The sequence below is a fragment of the Pygoscelis adeliae genome, unplaced genomic scaffold, assembly GCF_000699105.1.
Source record: "Pygoscelis adeliae isolate BGI_AS28 unplaced genomic scaffold, ASM69910v1 Scaffold4, whole genome shotgun sequence".
NCBI classification, from domain to species: Eukaryota; Metazoa; Chordata; class Aves; order Sphenisciformes; family Spheniscidae; genus Pygoscelis; species Pygoscelis adeliae.
In genome coordinates this window covers 12,854,791-12,870,522 of record NW_008824986.1, presented here as the reverse complement: position 1 = coordinate 12,870,522, position 15,732 = coordinate 12,854,791, and the positions used below count along the sequence as shown (strand labels likewise).

General features: G+C 41.7%; 1 protein-coding gene across 1 annotated transcript in view; it reads left to right on the top strand.

Moving 5' to 3' along the window:
• Positions 1-15,732, top strand: part of GRK5 (G protein-coupled receptor kinase 5) — a gene marked incomplete at its 5' end in the record, with an annotated part of 95,214 nt that overhangs the window by 22,097 nt on the left and 57,385 nt on the right. The gene's annotated exons all lie outside the window — the stretch shown is intronic.

Below are 15,732 nucleotides of genomic sequence, written 5' to 3'. Positions count from 1 at the left end.
GTCTTGGTTGCTGGACTGCAGATTCCTCTTTCCCGGATGACAGTATTATGTGCTGGGTTTTGCTGGTAGCTAGGCAGCTACCCAAAGCAACAAATCCAGGTGCCAATGAAACTTTCCATTGACTGAAGTGGGTTCAAGGGCAGCAGTAACAACTCACAATTCAGTCTCTTCTGAGGCCACAACACAAGGTCCCATACAATATTTTTAACTGCAAATTATTCCAAAATCTCTCTCAAAACATAATCTGTACTTCATGCTGCATATCTGTACCAAGGATTTAGAAGGAAAATGGGTTATTAGTACCTAATTTACATTCTATGTTTTATCCTTCCTGGCAAGTTAAAGCTGTGGTCAATGGTTCGGCCCCAAATGGCCTTTCATTACTCAGGCTGTCCAGACATTCATAACCTTATGAGTCCTTACCAAAGAGGCTCATATTTGTGCCAGAAATATTGAGAGAAGAGAGCGCTCATGTGGAATATGCATAATGTAAGAACTAAATGGAGTTCAAGGAAAGTAAGGTAATATTAATCCCTGATAAGCAGATAGAGATGCTTAATTATTACAAATCATAAAATTACACAAAACATTGCAAAAATCTTATTAAGTCTCTCTTCTTTTTCCTCATATTCTGCTGTTTTATGTTTATCTGTTTAGGCTGAAAAAAATCTCTGGAAAAGAAGCTGCTTGTGTTTTGATTCCCATATAACCCTCAAAGATAGCATCCTCTTTGAATTTTCCAGTCAAGCCTTCTGGATTCAGTGAGACTACTCACAGGTCAAGGTCCTAAACATCAGCAGGCAGGACAGAACTGGCCCTGTAACACATAATAAATAATAAAGATGCTCCTCCCAAGGCTAAACCTTCTGAGTAACGATTGCTGTTACTAGTGGGCTGGGTAGCACCATCCATTATTAATGTTGCCTAATATTGCACATTATAAGATTAAGGTTTTGCCAGAGTTATGTAGACTGAAATTTTCCATGCTGAAGTTTTCTGTGCCTTTTTTTTTTTTTTTTATTAAAAGCAACAGGCTGAAAGTGGGAGCCAGGATTGATCAGAAAGACAGAGAAGCAGCATCAGTCCACTGAGGGAATGAGCACTGGTGAATTAACACCGCTATAGCTATTCCCTTAAACATTCAGGCTAAGCGTGAGACAGTTTATTCCACTTTCAGTTGAGGTTAGTTACATTGCATATTGCTGAGGGAGCTCACAAAGGTTAACTGTATTTTGCTGCAACTCATCTACCTATACATCCTCTTAGTCAAAAAGGAAAGAGGCTGTCTAGGGTGCATTTCAGGGAAGGATCCCATCTTGAGAATCTCTGAATGCTTTTCCCTCCAGTGAAAGAAACTAGCCACTTCAGACTGAGATGCAAAGTCTTAGCAGATGTCTCCCAAAGGGTGTCCACTTGGAGAGCTGTTGCAGAGCTGCCGGTATGCAGTAAATTCATATTCCACTTGTACTGCTGCATACTATCTTGCCAGTGTTGGACAGGTACTGGGATCAGGTGGGTGGGGGATTTGGGACCCATTATCTAGAAAGATCGAGATTGGATGTAGAAGTGGAGGAAACTTGCTTATCTTAGGGGAACCAGAATGGAGATGCAGTGCTGCTGGGAAAGGTGGAGAGAAGTTAGGGAAGGAAGGGGAAAGAAAAAAAATGGGGAATCATGGTCCAGAGAGACCCTAGAACTGAGGATGATCAGCTAACACAATTTACAGCTCCTTTCCCAGCTCCCAGCAGCACAAGTGGATACAGTGACATCCCTGTTTCAGCTCTGCTGGTATGGGTATCAGTATGTGTATCAACATGATGGAGGTTCTGTTTTGAAGAAAACTTAGGAGCGAGTTCAGGAAAAGCTGTGATGAAAGGACATTCTTCAAGTTGCCAAGTCAAAAGTTTCCAGCCTTTTGTGTGTGCTCTTCCTAATGAGCAAGGACTTCTCTGTTGGCCCACAGCATTTTTTTTTTCTTCCGTTTTCCAGTTCCTTAAAAGCTTAGGAAATTAAACATGCAAAAAATATGTGTTAAAACATTAAGATTTCTAGATGAGCACCTAAAATGGATTTTGAATTAAGGCTGCCTATACAGCTTAAATTCATATTCTCCGTATATGTCACATGCTTAATTTTCTTGCCCAGGAGCCTTAACGCAGTCAGTTGAAAAGACTGAGTTAGTTTGGGGATGAAACTGGGTTGTCTAATAAAGGAGGGTAGAGCGACTGACTCATTTATTGCATGAGGTAAAAGGTGTGTGATAAATTTAAATAGGGATTTGCAGCATCAAAGGATATTGTCTCATGGCCAAAGTAGTTGAATAAAATGCTAGGGAACTGGACAGGGATACCCTCTGGTCAAACTAGGTCTTATGTGATGACAGGCAAGTCACTTAAAACGAGTTTTTCACAGTTGGCCTCTAATTGTGCATTTTTCATTTTCTGAGTAGCTGCCTTGAGATTTTTGGGTCTCAACTGCATCTGAAGCAAACGGAAGATTTGCTTTGAACAGAGAGAGTAGCGTATGAAGTTAAATACACAGAAAATCAAGTTGCACCAATCAGTGGATACTTTTTACCTTAACCTTCATATGTTTAAGTTCCCCATCTGTAAAATTGGACTCATGACATCTTCTTCATCTCCCAGAGGTGGTGTGAAAATAAATCCATGAATACATGTGAAGTATTCAAAGGCTACAGTGGAGAATGCCACAGAAAGGTCCATGGGGGAATGAATCACTCTGTCTTCAGAGCAGGCCTGACTGGTGTGCAGTAAATAAAGTCTAGGGCCACACATTGAACCAGAGGAGAAAACGAAATACTGAATAGCTGCTCATTAACTAAGCACTGTCCGTTCTGTGCGTTGAATAAGGCAAAGGTCCTGTGGGAAAAACAGTTTGCAGTGATGTAATTAAAGACTGTACCAGAACGCACGCACAGTGAGGAATGGCATTCAGGCTACACGAGCAACTTTAATTTAGGTTTTTCCTAGGTTTTGAGGCTTAACTTTGCAACCTCAGTCACGTTCTTTTAATAATTTGGGGTGTGTCAATGTAACACTACAGCTGAATTCTTCCTTGTGGAATATTATGTCTTATAAAAAAAATATTCTCTAATCAAAAGTGAATGTGTTGCATTACTTCCTGTTTGCTTCCCATGCTGCTACGGTTAATTGCTTCTTTCCTGCGGGTGGAATGAAGACTGTTGAAGTCCAATGGCCTCAACCATGGGCTGCTTATTCAATGTGGCATGTAAGCAGCAGGGATTTCCTTGTCCCTGGCTAGAGACCTGCATACTTTACCTCTTCCATGCAAGTAGGATGAAATTAATCAGTGTTGGTTTTCTCAGCAAGCAATGAAATTTAAACCACTGCAATGTCGGAGGATGAAGACTCCTCAAAGGAGACCAGGAGAAAATGCATGAATGAGAAGTTCCTGCCAAGATATGAACACTACACTTGAGTGTCTCTGAAATGTTGGGCGCAGAGAGTAAATAAGCTTCATGACAGGTCTAGCCTAAATACCCAGCACTTCCATGGCAAGTAGCCCATACTTTCACCGACCTTGGCATCGCGATGAGGATAATATTTTTGCAAGGATGAACTGCACTCGAACAATGTCTCTAATGTTTCAGTGTCGTTGCAAACATGCTTTCCTTTCAGATCAGCTGTGTGGCTCTTCTTTTCCATCCCCTTTTTCCCTTTTCCTTTCATAGAAGTACATTTAAAGTGTCTGCTGAAGAGGAAATCCCTGTCTTCTGTGCAATTCCTGAGCTCACCTGAGGACTCAGAAGACAGTGCACCTCAGTTCTGGGAATGTAGGTGTTAACCCTTAGCTGGTGGTTCTCTTCCAGCCTAGCTCACTGTACTTAGTGTTCCCATATCTCGCTCTCATAGGAGAATCTGCATATCTCTAAGGGTATAATTTCACAGGGCAATCTTGACTTCCATATTTTGTGAACTCCTCCCAGCAACAGTTGCATTCACTAATGAAGTAACAGGAGCAGTCTAGCTATGCAGATGGGCCACAGAATACTGCTGGTGAAGAGACAGCTTGCTCTAAATATCCAGGCACCAAAAAAACATATACAGCATCTACCCTACCCATTCTGGAGGTCAGCATGAAGGTACAAGCACAAGAGACTACTCTTTTTGGTGGTAGAATTGAAAGGCCAACCAAAATCTAAGTGGCTGCCCCATAAGTGATCCTTTTCCCCAGGAAAAGGGTCCTAAGAGCACTTTATCTCTGAGCAGCACTTCACATTTATGGACACAGAGCTGATGCTTCATGCAGAGAGAAGGTGGTGTCACCCAACTGATAAAAGGCAGTGTGAGCTGTTGCGGAGTTCCCACAGGTGGACATAATCCCGTGCTTATTTCTAGCCTGATCCACCCCACCTCCCTATATGTTCTTGACCAGAATAACTTGGGAACAGGTTTCTCATAGGACTAATGACATCTAGTTATGATGCTGCTCTTACCACACCAATGCCATTCCTTGCCATGTGTCGGTCTGGTATAGAAGTTTATGAGATAACCGGATTACATTTCAGTGGTTTTTTTAATACTCAGCTTATTTTACCAAGCAGTGTGTGCAGACCTCCTGTTGATATCCTTGAGTGAAACAATGTCTGAATGGGTCAGCACTTGGCTGGAAGGGTGCTGGAGAACACTTCAGACATGCATTAGGATCTCAGTTATTGATGTATTTCTTCAGATCTAACACGTAGTACAAAGGCATGTTGAAGTATCATCTTCCAAGTGAGAAGTAAAATGTCTAAATATGTTTTCAGCATCTAAATACCATGGCACTAATTATGAGGTAGGCAACCGTAGTTGAAGTTCTTGTTGATTTTGTCTTCTGTCCGCTGAAATTCTTTCAGTAGCTTTGGAGGTGATAGTCTGGGCTTCTTGTTTTGCAGATCTGAACACCATTATTTTGTGTTGCTGAACATTTGTGGTTGTATGTTGAAATTTAGGAAACAAAATGTTATGGGTAAAAAACACTTTACAAGGGTAAGACATTATTCATATTACAGTGTGAAACTAAACCAAGAAATGACAGAAAAAATGAAAAGAGAGAAACTGAAAAAATACAAACATTAGAATAACCTTTAAGATTACAAAAGTTCTCACTTAGTTTCCCTATGACAACCCAGTTTTCGTAAGAATGAAGAGGAAGTTCTCTCTAAAATTGCAACTTTTTTGTAGACCTGAGTAAGACTGTTCATGGTTCTTGTATCTGGACACCAGCTGCCACGCTCTCTACATCCAGCTCAATAATTTGGTATGAAGAGATCCTTGGTACTGCAGACTTCTGTCAAGAAGGAGAAAAAAATACTTTCCATTGGCAATCCCCTCTTGCACAAGTTCCTTTTAGTGTATTTGGGGTTTCTAAATGACTTTAAAATCTCTTTTCCATTATTCATATCAATTTTACTCAGCAGCTCAGCTCCTTCACGCCCACTCAGAGGGGGCTGTCACTCAGCAGGCAGTCAAATCAGCCTGTGAATATAAACCAAGTCAAAGTCAGTGTCTGTATTATTACAAGTAGACTACTTGTACTTGGGCAAAAGATCCAGTTAAATGGTAATTTAGCAGTGTTGTCAAAGGTCAGTGATACCCCTTTGTTGAGGATTGATTTTTTTTTTTTAGTGTATTATTGTCTCTGATTATTTAGGTTGATGGTTGAGCTTATTTTGCAATTTTTTAAAGGTTGGGATTGACAAACACTTAAAAAAATAACTTACCAGTGTAGGATTGTGGAGTTTTGTTGTACTTGAAGTTTGAGGGTTCAAAACATCAGGAGAAAAACTGAAAGGAAAAAAAAAAGCAAATTTAGCAATGAAGTAGCAACTAATAGCATCTAGTATTTTGTTAAAAGAATCACTAACAAAATGGCCGAGATGTTTAGAACTTGCAGTGACTACTGAATGGCATGCAGAGTTAGTAATCCCCATGAATAGTTTTATTATGTGCTTGTCAGCAATGTATGCTGCTTAAATATGCATTCATAGAGTGACTGTGCTGGTGGCTACATGCATTCTGCCATTTTATTGACCTGGTAAAGGTTTAGTCTTGAAGGCTGCTTCGATTTCTACCTAGGCTATTTTAGAAGTCAAAGAGTAGTTTTGCAGAAGTCTTTTCGTCTTAAGAAAGTGATTCACAAGATGTCTCCTTTAGTTTCCTGGAATCAAGATGTTTATTTTGTGCTATGTACAACAGCAACAGTTCTGTAGATTTCATAACCTTAAACATTCAAATTACAACTTTTACTGAAATTTTCTTTCAGCACGTATTACTCGGAATATCACCAGGCAGGAGTCTCAATAACAGGACTAGACAGAAAATAAGTTCAGTATTTCAGTTAAAATCTTTAAGACCGGACATAAAAGTCCCAAACAAGAAAAAATCTCAGTAGCTACCTTCTTTGAGGACAAATCACCCAGTTGTTATCCCGATCCAAAGCAGAACAAAATGAGAACAACCAAGTGTTTGTTCCTCGAATTTCCCAGGGTGCTTCTGAGGTGAGCTTTCGTATTTATTTGGGCAATTTTTTCCATTCCTCTGGCCTTGCCGCAGATACATTGTTGAAAGTCGTTTAAGAAGATAAAGTCAAACTCCTTTTCTAGTCATGCTGGTGGTCACGGTTATGGTGTGGGCAGCCCTTCCCCTGGGGTTACAGAACAAGCACCACATTCAAGTGCTGGGAAATTTTGGTGATGGTGCATCTTCTGTAATCAATGTGAAGTAGTTTGGAAGTCTACCATGCCCTGAATAGCTTTGTGACCAGCCATGAAGACAGCAGTTCAGACACTGTGCTCAGGAAAACTCATCAAAGGTATTGATCCAGTGGCATGTGCTTTTCAAGTGTAATTTATGGGAATGGTAACCAGCTTACTACTAGTCATTTGAATTTTTTAACTAGCAGAAGTGTAACATACTTGTCCATCTGTCTGTCTATCAGTCAGTCAGTCCGTCTCCCTGCTCTTTTTTGCTTTTTGTTCCCTTTCTATGCACTGTTACTCTAACTGGTAGCCAAATGCAAAAGAAAGGATGTGTTTAAGAACCTGGTACTTAATATTTTCAGTTTAAAAAAGATTTTAAAAAACTCCTGTTGCACATTCACAGTCCAGATTTCCTGACGATTAATCATGGTGCATGCATTTCCACTGTCATGCTGATGTTGACTGTGGAGCTGAGAGACGGACTGTGTGTTTTATTCATGTAAATTGTGCTTGACAGAGTTGGGAAATCTAGGCTTGATCAAAGACCCACTGGAATTGATGGGAATCTTTCCATCCATTTCAGCAGGCTTAAAGATCACCTTCATTATTGGTAAGAATTATTTGTCATCTTTCCCTGCACACCGTACTTCATGCAACAACGTATATTTTTGCTTCTGTGATTTAAAGGTGCTCAAACATTAATGGCAAGCTCCATCTTCTCAAGCTAAACCTACTCTTTACCCTGCAGTATCTGCAGTCTGCTTTTGAACTCAGGGCTTGATCAGTGACCCACGTGGAAAGGTGTCAGTTGCCTGAACGAGTAACTTTTAGAAGATAACAGAAGTGTTGGAGGAGGGCTGGAATAACTCAGCAGAGTAACTCAGTTTTTGTTAGGATGAGAATTTGTCTTCCACTGGTGAATAGCCTGGTCACAGGGCAGAGCATTTGCTCTTCGTCATTTGACTGTGCTCATGGAACAAGGCTGAGTGACAAAATGTCTCCCCTGAGAGAGCTGAGGGTCCCTCCCCAGGCTCTGGACCCCACTCATGTTTTTCTGTGTGGTGACTATATTGAGCTCACAGGATCTCGTTTGATCCTCCTGCTGCTGCTACAAAAAGGGTGGGTGGGTTGTTATCCCTCCTGCCAAAATCTTTGTCCAAAATCAACAAAGCCACATATGCGTTCCGGTTCAAATACTCGTGCAAACATATTTATGCAACTGTTTGTGGGATTTGACTTTCAAATAAAATTCCATGAGCAAACCTTCAATATAGCTGCTTTCAAAAAACAAATGAGAAGATCCATATATATCACCAAAGTGTATTTAACTGCGAATTTGTTACAATATTCTCCAAACATTTTTTCCGTATTGGTCCAACTCTAAGGTTTGGACTGTTTCCATCTTCAGTGTAATGCTGCTGTGATGTGTGGAGTTTATCCCTGTAGCCCAATACCATGAAAAGAGTGGAAATAAGGAAAGTTATACAAAGCAAGCACTGTCTGCATCTGAATAATTACATTAGATGTTCGATGAGCAGGAGATTAAATTTTGTTTGTTTTAAAAAAGGCAGCTGACAAGCAGAGAAAATTAAGTTGGCAGGACTTAAAACCAGTTTGGGATAATTCCATTGTCTCAAGTAAGCTTGATTGCATTTGTATTTTTAATTAATTAAACTTGGATAGCCAGTGCCAAAGCAATGCTCACTGTAACAGCGTAGATGAGGGTCTCCAAGTTTTTTTTGTAGAAAATCCTAAATTCAAGGGGAAAAAATCAGCCAAGGCCAAAAAACGTGTTCTTCCCCGGGGCTTCATATGTAAGGTCTAGAGCTTTCTATAGCAATGAAGTGCTGGTTTTAACTGCAGACCGGCACGAGCTGCTGTTTAAAATAAGGAATCTGTCAAGCCATTATCCTGTCATAAGTTGTAACAATTTCCATATTTTATTAAAAATAAAGAAAACAGATGAAATATTTATTGTTAGAGGGAGTGTGCTTTTGCCACCAGCAACACAACTTCATCGCAGCCCTTGGCTTCAGAGTTTCTGTCCTGCACCTGCGCAGCTCTGGCCCTGCCAAGATAAACACTCTCCAAGACAGGGGCTACGTCGTCATTTTTAATCTCTGTGAAGTGCCAGGTGAAGTTATGGAGCAGTATAGCGGTTAATGTATAAAAAGACTCTGCTGTGCTCTCTTGGACTAAATTTCCGCTCTGGGGGTTTGCATTGCAAGTAAATAGCAAGGAGCCACAGGGCTATCCAGTAGCACTTTGGGCTCACACACTTCGGTATACTTATTCTGGCCATGCTGCTTTGAGGTAGGGCAGTGCTATTAGCCCCATTTTATAAATACAGCATGCCACTGAGGTCTGCAGGACGCAGAATATTAGTTGTACTGGTAACTGAATTCCCACAGGAGACTAGATGCTTGTATTAGGCTTTTATAACATGACTTACTGCCACAGTTCCTGGGAATTTTTGAATGACCTGAAATGAGGCATTTTTATTCCTGTCTTGTATTCCCTAACCATCTGGCTTGCCTCACTTTTTAAATGCATTGCTGGAGACAGGGCAAGTGGAGAGTCCTCAGCATTTCAACACAGTTTTCCGTATTAAAAAAAAACCCAAAACAACAAAAACCCAAACCAAACTAACCAAAACCCCAGAAGAAAACATACAAAAAGGACAAGAAACTTCCCTTCTGTTGCTTCCTCCCATTCCTGCAACATTCCCAAGTAGTCACCATGAAAAGGAGATCCCTCACTACCTTACCGTACACATACTTGGCCAGGTTCTACAGTTTAAACAGCAATATCCATGTTTCTTCATCAGAAATGGGCCTGTATTTTCAGCTTCTCAAAGAAAGAAACCTGATATATTTTTCACTGCAAGTACATGAGTTCCCAGCAAAGTTTATGAAGTTCCGACTGGCCATGACATCTCCAGTACTGAAGGCCATCGAAAAATCAGAAGGTAATCAGTGGGTCTGCAGAAGTGTTAACGTGGCCAGTCTCAGCGTCTTGCTTTTGAACACAAGGATTATCTTTTGTATTGAAGCATTTTTATTAGAGATGGAAAACCGTCTTTTGTAGAATGCAAGAGCTAATGTTCCACCTTTCCAGATTATTCTGAAATACAAGAGCAACACAGACACTATTAATAATGCAATCAAAGCAATTTAAATCCTTTTAAAGCATCCACAAAGGATCCTTTGATAAGAAGCAACTTTCATTAGCCTCAAAGACTAGGCAGTTTAGTATGTACTGTTTATTAAGTTTATACGTAGACAGCGGTAATTCCACTTTCGGCTGGAGAAGAGCAGCAGTAAATTATAAGACATATTTATAAGCACTAGTGTTAGACTTGCTGGGTTTAAATGAAAAATGTATTTATATTAATAGAGCTCTAAATGGGGTTATTCAGTGTTTAAAGACGCAATTTGTTTTCCGTTAGTACCCTGACTGGACACAAAACAATTCTGTAAACTTTAAAGGCTTTGGTCTTTTTTTTTTTGACAAAAAGAAGGAAATTGCTACAAGTGCACACTGTACGATGGGCTGTGAGAGTCTGTTTAGTCCAGTCACGCTGCATATTTTTTAATCTTGCTTTTAGTTCCTGCTTTTGTGCTCCTTTTCATTGTGTGCCCCTGTAGGAGAGCTTACATGTAGAACGCAGAGATGGGCAAAAAAACCAGAAGTAGTTTTAGATTTGGGCTGGGATGGTTAGGATCTCTTTTAGCATCATCCCCCCTGAGTTTGAATGAGGAGGGAGGTGTGCGATTTTGGGACATCTCTAGCTGAAGTTTCCATCCATCCCAGGGCTGGTGGGAAATTGCTTTGACAGGCCTCAGCCGCTTGGAAAAAGAAAGTTTTTTTTTTGATGTGCCAACAGTCTTACAAACTGACTACTAGCCCCTTCTGGCTCTGATGCTGCTCCCTATTGTCCAGCTTGAGTGTAGGGACTGAAGGTTCCCTTGTATTCGAATGCTTTCTTCCATGAGTTTGGTGTGCTTTCTGTTGTTCTGGACTCAAGCAGGCCAGAGGAAGAGAACACACTTGGAACAACGTCTGTTTGAAAGATTTTGATTCACCTTAAAGAAAAAAAAATGGGGAAGGGAAGATGTGTTCTCGTCTTGGGTCACTGAGCATGAGCAGGAAAAGAACAATTATTTCTTCCTACATCCACTTCGGGGTTTCCAGGTGTTAAGGAGGGGTTTTGGGGTTTGGGTGGGGTTTTGGGGGGGTTTTGTTTGTTTGTTTTTTAGGCAGCAGAATTACATTGCATTTGGATCTTACTCAGTTTTAATCCAGGCTGATTTACTGCCAAGGAGAGCAGAGATCCAGAGGCCAAGTCCAAATTTTCCCGTGCAGCAGCATGGTGCATGTCTTCTTGGCAATTCTCCAATGCATTTCTTTGAAATATCTTCTCTTGGGATTCCAGTATGTTAAAAAGGAAAATAAAATGCTGCTTAATACATAGTACATAAGTGCAATCATTGGCCACACCAGTAATGACCAAAAAGCTGAAAAGATGTTCCTGGCTTTTGTAGACTTGAATAGGGAGATTTAAACTGAGCTCATCCCTCTCCACAGGCACCTACAGGAGGAAACCTCACCAGCTGGTTGCAGGTTGGATTAGTGGCCCTTCAAAACGAGGGCTTCTGCCCAGAAACAGAAATACAACTTTCCATAGCAGTCTCGCTTAGACACCTGCAGTTTACACTGAATGAAACAGCATCAGAAAAGACTGGTTTTCAGCCAGGAGTCCTCACCCGGTTTTGTAGCTCACCACTAACCCATCAAAACCCACAGATATATTGCAAGTGGGAAAGAAGAGGGGGTACCTGGTCTCTCTGCAGACCACTGTTTCTCTCCAAAATTGCTAAGGTGATATTTTGAGCCAGAAAAAAAATGCTAGGTATTTAAATGGGAAATTAAGATGAAAAAATCTTCACAAGGCACAGGGAGTTTTTGATCTAATTAAAATATTAGATTTTTTCCCTTTTACTTGAAAGTCAGAGATTTTGTCGACAGCAACTTTCTTTATTACCTTGTTTTGTGTTTTTCACTTCATCGATGGCATGTTTTGATCAGTATGAAATTTTATGAATAGGACTATTTCTCCTAGGTGTGTGCTTAGATATTTTTCAGAACCTTACCAGAGTATCTGTCAGGGAACAAATTTGACCATAGATTTTGAATGGTGATGGCATTTTCTGTATGCAGGTGTAACTATTTTGGTATGTTCTGGGTACTGGGTGCTCTTTAAAGTAGTATTATTTCAATACATAAGCTACGAAGTAAAGGGAAAAATGAGTCAGTAGAATTTAGAATAAACATTTATCTTTATTTATCTTATGAACGTTTATGACAGCATTTTATATAATACCTTTTCTGCATTACTCTGTTAGGAAGATAAAGAATTCACTTGCATGCGCACATTATTTGCTGGTGATATTTTCTAAATAAAGAGTTTGGCATCAGTGAGAAGTGACTGCTTTCCTAGGGCTTTGACCCACCCAGCTTTTCATCCTTGTTTTGGGTGACTTTGCAGGTGTTAAACAGGATTGCGCTGAAGCAGGAGGATCTGACTACCAAAGATATCACTCTCAGAGCTGTTTTAGTTACACTTCATCATCATAAGCATATGGTTTCACTTCCAAGTGTTTAACATTTCCATTTCCTCAGGAAATCATTCTTTCTATTTTTTAAACTTTTCAAACTGGATGGATATTTTTACTGGCAGGCGGACCGAGAGCAACACGACGATTAGCCCCAGCCCAAGGGAGCCCCTGGCTGTGGTACCCGCCTGGCTCTCCATCCCCTCCCCTCATGCAGCAGCTCGTGAGCATGGCTCGAGGTGCTTCAGCCAGGTCTCCAGGGTGGAGCATGCTGTTAAAACACTTCTTCTTTCCTTACTATAATAAAACTATCCACTCCTTTTTTCTGCTTTAGCTGAGAGAGGTGTTTTTCTTTCTTAGTCCACTCCAGGGCTCATGTATCCCAAGAATTAGTTGAGAGCAGACTCCTTTAGCTGACTTAGTGAGGCCAATGGCAAGATCAGGGCCTAAGAAAATATTTTGTGTCACCTACAAGGAATGAAAGCAGTTGCATCATGTATTTATTGTCTGTATTGGTATATCCAGCACTTAAACGAACATGACTGAGGAGTGGATGGCTCCAGGGAACTGCTCTGGCTCGTGTGTTTTCAGAGATTATTTCTGGTATTTCCTTTTTCCTCATTACGAACAGGTCACCCTTCTCACATGTTGGCCAAGTTATGTACCGTAGGAGGAAGTCTGTGCTCATGTCTTCTTTATGTTTCATTTATCCACATATGTAATAGTGTTTAGCTGCTTGTTTTCTTTTCCTGCTATGCTATAAAGTACAGTTATTGGATGTGCAATTTGCATGCTTATTTAGCTGATGCCACTAGCCCTTTTGTTAGAAGAACATCCTCTGCTACAGTGAGTGTCACCATATCATAACAACTTTGATAAACTAACTGCATTTTGTACAACAAGCGTTGTCACAGTGTATCAAATAGCACTGTACAAGAGAAAATATAGGGCAAACTAGCTGATTAATGTATTTGTTCCTTTGTGTTTTATTGTGTTACAAATTCAGACAGTCACATTTTTTTGCACTGCTTGTTAAACATGAGGAAGCTTGCTGTGGGTTTGGGCTTCTGGAGGGATTGAGTCCTGCCATCAGGCAGGCTGCGTGCTACCGATACTCAGGGTGTATATTTTATTCACGCTGTCAGAAGAGTGAGTTAGTAAAGGTAGCAGAAAACAGCATTAGACAGATGTAGTTCAACCTCCAGACCTCCCAGGAGAGCTCATCTGAGCTGCTCAGCCTCCGGCTTCGTGCCAGCCTCTGGGACATTGTGAGTTGCTGTTTTGATCCACTCAGGCTTTTTCCTAACTCTTTTGCTTACCTTAGCGCTGTGCATGTCCGCACATCCCTTCAGCAATTACCTTCTCACTAAAAAAGCTACTCAGTGTCGTGGTTTAACCTCAGTTGGCAACTGAGCACCACCCAGCCGCTCGCTCACTGCCCCCTTCCCCGCGGTGGGATGGGGAAGAGAATCAGAACAGTAAAAGTGAGAAAACTCATGGGTTGAGATAAGAACAGTTTAATAATTGAAATAAAATAAAATAATAATAGTAATAATAATAAGAAGAATATACAAAGCAAGTGATGCACAATGCAACTGCTCACCACCCGCCGACCGATGCCCAGCCAGTCCCCGAGCAGCGGCCCCCCCAGCCAGCTTTCCCCCAGTTTATGTACTGAGCATGACGTCACATGGTCTGGAATGTCCCTTTGGCCAGTTGGGGTCAGCTGTCCTGGCTGTGCCCCCTCCCAGCTTCTTGTGCACCTCCAGCCTTCTCAGTTGGTAGAGCATGGGAAGCTGACAAGTCCTTGACCAGTGTAAGCACTACTTAGCAACAACTAAAACATCAGTGTGTTATCAACATTATTCTCATCCTAAATCCAAAACACAGCACTGTACCAGCTACTAGAAAGAAAACTAACTCTATCCCAGCCGAAACCAGGACACTCTGTCAAGCAGCACAAGCTTGTACCACTCGCAAGGACACCCCCAAGACTGCTCAGCGTCCAAGCGAGCCCGCTGGCTTTCTCGCCATATGTGTCTGTGTTGTGATGTTCCATGCCGGAGGCTCCAGCTCATGCAAACAAACCAGTGCCACGGGCCTGCTGCTGATAGTTAGATAGACTGGAGGTTAAGTTAAGATTTACACAGTCATTTTGATCCAGTTGTATTTGCTAGAGGGTATCAAAGCATTGCAATCTTCTGGATAGATTGAGTGATATCCTGAACCAAAATGGACTGGCAATGCCAGCCACAAAATGGTGCTGGTACATTGTTCCAGACTGCTTCGGAAGGCCGGACCAGAGCAGGACCACACTGAATTAAAAGCACAGTCCAGCTAGCCCCAACCCATGTCTCCAGCGACCACCCTGTAGGTGCTTCAGGAGCCAGTTCCTGAAGTACAGCCATACCTGCACACAGGCGTAGCACTGGGCAAGCACCCTCCTTCCTTTTACAAGAGGTAGCCTGGGGTGCTCCTGCCCATCTGCCACCCAGCTACAGGTCAGCAAGTCCAACATCTCATACAGCGTTTTCCATACAGGAGGGATGTCCTGGTTTTGCAGAACATGGTCCCCAGGGTGCGACCTGTGATGAATGAGCCCTTCAGCTGGGTGCCTCCATGGCAAAGGCGAGTTCCATCGCAGTCTATTGCCTGCAGATGTTCTCCTTGGAGTGGATGGAGCTGAAGGGTGCAGAGGGCCAAAGCAAAGGGGGAATAAAAGACATTGCTGGAGTGACTCCAGGCCTGGGAGAGAAGTAACCGAGGCACTGACAACTTGTGTGGGTTTCGTATGTCTGTTTGCAGTGCTATGTTATGTGTTTAGAAGCTGGTTGTTTCCATAATAACAGCAAGTGCCATATGGCAGCGAGGAGGGTGGTGAGAGGAACGCTCAAGGAAACACAGTATGTTGTTTGACATGTGTGTGCTTCTAGAAGAATAACGTGTCTTGAGCAAGAACTGCTGCTCCAAACAGGCTGGGGGATTTGCTGCTCTCACCAGAAAAATATCCAAAGCTCTTGGCATTTTACTGGTGCAATGCCAGTTAATGATGCCTGCCCTTCTCCCATGTTTTCCTGCAGAGTCCCTGTGATGGGTAAAGGACCTTTTGCTTTACTGGGAGTGATGGTTCTGGATGCACCAGCACAGGGGAATGTCATTTAAAAACGGCGTTTAAGGGGAAATACAGTTCTGTAAAGGAGTGCTGTGTGAAACAAACCAGCTAGATGCCATATGTTCCATCCATTCGTTAATGCTCAGCGAGTAAATAGCAGAAATTTTGAAACCTTTGAAAATACATACTTTGCAATTATTGTTCAGTAGAAAGTGGGTTTAGCATTTCCAGAGGTTAGGGGCACTTTAGTGCATATCTAGGAAGCATTCAGGAACGTCTCC